The 2,500-nt window shown below is 53.3% G+C and overlaps 2 non-coding genes across 2 annotated transcripts; both read left to right on the top strand.

Annotated features, from left to right (window-relative positions):
• The first annotated feature begins 106 nt into the window (after nucleotides 1-106).
• LOC145747138 (small subunit ribosomal RNA) lies at nucleotides 107-1,916 on the top strand. The gene has a single exon (XR_014281883.1). It is a non-coding gene; the product is annotated as a small subunit ribosomal RNA (ribosomal RNA).
• Nucleotides 1,917-2,161: 245 nt separating this feature from the next.
• On the top strand, nucleotides 2,162-2,315 carry LOC145747990 (5.8S ribosomal RNA). The gene has a single exon (XR_014282629.1). It is a non-coding gene; the product is annotated as a 5.8S ribosomal RNA (ribosomal RNA).
• Nucleotides 2,316-2,500: the final 185 nt, after the last annotated feature.

The following is a 2,500-nucleotide window of genomic DNA, read 5'->3' as shown; positions in this document are numbered from 1 at the left end:
ACGCCGGGTTTGAGGAGCTAAGCAAAAATAGTGATTGAGTAATACAGTGCGATACCGCGACGGGGAAAGCGAAAGACTCCGTTCGCGTATTTTGTCGGCCGATAGTTACCTGGTTGATCCTGCCAGTAGTCATATGCTTGTCTCAAAGATTAAGCCATGCATGTCTCAGTACGAACTTGCGTACGGTAAAACTGCGAATGGCTCATTAAATCAGTCGTGATTCATTTGATCGTAAATTTTACTTGGATAACTGTGGTAATTCTAGAGCTAATACATGCAAAAAGCGCCGACCTTGCGGGAGGCGCGCCTTTATCATATCAAAAACCTGCCGGGCTTCGGCTCGTCTTGTTGGCGACTCGGGATAACTTTGCTGATCGCACGGTCTTGCACCGGCGACGGATCATTCAAGTGTCTGCCCTATCAACTTTCGTCGGTACGGTATCTGCCTACCGAGGTTCTTACGGGTAACGGGGAATCAGGGTTCGATTCCGGAGAGGGAGCCTGAGAAACGGCTACCACATCCAAGGAAGGCAGCAGGCGCGCAAATTACCCATTCCCGACGCGGGGAGGTAGTGACGAAAAATAACGATACAGGACTCTAACGAGGCCCTGTAATTGGAATGAGTACACTGTAAAAATTTTAACGAGTATCCATTGGAGGGCAAGTCTGGTGCCAGCAGCCGCGGTAATTCCAGCTCCAAAAGTGTATATTTAAGTTGTTGCGGTTAAAAAGCTCGTAGTTGGATTTTGGGCGCAGGCGTTCGGTCCGTCGCAAGGCGTGCACTGTTCGTTCTGGCTTTACCTCCGGTTTTCCGTCGGTGCTCTTGACTGAGTGTCGGCGGCGGCCGGGACGTTTACCTTGAAAAAATTAGAGTGTTCAAAGCAGGCGCTTCGCCTGGATAGTGTTGCATGGAATAATGAAATAGGACCTCGGTTCTTTTTTGTTGGTTTTCGGAGCGCGAGGTAATGATTAAGAGGGACGGACGGGGGCATTCGTACTGTGCCGTTAGAGGTGAAATTCTTGGATCGGCGCAAGACGAACGACTGCGAAAGCATTTGCCAAGAATGTTTTCTTTAATCAAGAGCGAAAGTCAGAGGTTCGAAGACGATCAGATACCGTCCTAGTTCTGACTATAAACGATGCCAACTAGCGATCGGGGGGCGTTATTTTGACGACCTCTCCGGCAGCTTGCGGGAAACCAAAGTCTTTGGGTTCCGGGGGAAGTATGGTTGCAAAGCTGAAACTTAAAGGAATTGACGGAAGGGCACCACCAGGAGTGGAGCCTGCGGCTTAATTTGACTCAACACGGGAAATCTCACCCGGCCCGGACACAGCGAGGATTGACAGATTGAGAGCTCTTTCATGATTCTGTGGGTGGTGGTGCATGGCCGTTCTTAGTTGGTGGAGCGATTTGTCTGGTTAATTCCGATAACGAACGAGACTCTGGCTTGCTAAATAGTTACGCGGCCTTCCCGGCCGGCGTTTAACTTCTTAGAGGGACTAGTGGCGTTTAGCCACACGAGATTGAGCAATAACAGGTCTGTGATGCCCTTAGATGTTCGGGGCCGCACGCGCGCTACACTGACCGGATCAACGTGTGTTCGCCTTGGCCGAAAGGTCTGGGTAACCCGATGAACCCCGGTCGTGCTAGGGATAGAGAATTGAAATTATTTCGCTTGAACGAGGAATTCCCAGTAAGCGCGAGTCATTAGCTCGCGTTGATTACGTCCCTGCCCTTTGTACACACCGCCCGTCGCTACTACCGATTGAATGGTTTAGTGAGGTCCTCCGATTGGGCCCGGGCTCGACTGGCGACGGTTGGGTCTTGGCCCGAAAAGACGATCTAACTTGATTACTTAGAGGAAGTAAAAGTCGTAACAAGGTTTCCGTAGGTGAACCTGCGGAAGGATCATTAGCGCGAGAAAAAAAATCGAAGAGCGAAAGAGCAAACACCGGGACGGCGACGTGCCTCGGCGCGTCCGCCGCCCCGCGATCAGGAACTTGTTTTGTCGGCGTCGAGTGCCCGAAGGCTTCATGCGGTGCGCGGGCTTGTCGCACTATTTGTTGCGACCGCGACCCGCTCGGCGTCACGCGATTTTTTCAGCCGGATGGCGAATCGAGGTTAGGAATCGAAGAGCGAAAAGCAAACAAACAAACGATGGCTCTTGGCGGTGGACCACTCGGCTCGCGAGTCGATGAAGGACGCAGCAAGCTGCGTGATTTAATGTGAATTGCAGAACACATTGAGCATTGACGATCTGAACGCGTATTGCGGCCTCGGGTTCATCCCGGGACCGCGTCCGTCTCAGGGTCGCAGAAACGACAACGGCCGGCGGGATCGGCTCCGCGACGGCTCGGCTCGCGTGCGTATGCCCGGCGACGGGCAATCGCCGCTCGGTTGAAGGTGGAAAGTTTTGGTATTCGGGCTCGCGTCAGCGATGCGTGGCGGCCGGCGAGCCGCGCCGCGTCCGCTTGCCGCCCGAGTCGCAACGACGGCGC

This window comes from Corella eumyota, chromosome 3, assembly GCF_963082875.1.
Source record: "Corella eumyota chromosome 3, kaCorEumy4.1, whole genome shotgun sequence".
Lineage (NCBI taxonomy): Eukaryota > Metazoa > Chordata > Ascidiacea > Phlebobranchia > Corellidae > Corella > Corella eumyota.
Note: the sequence above shows the minus strand (reverse complement) of the source record. Positions and strands in the feature narration are given on the sequence as shown.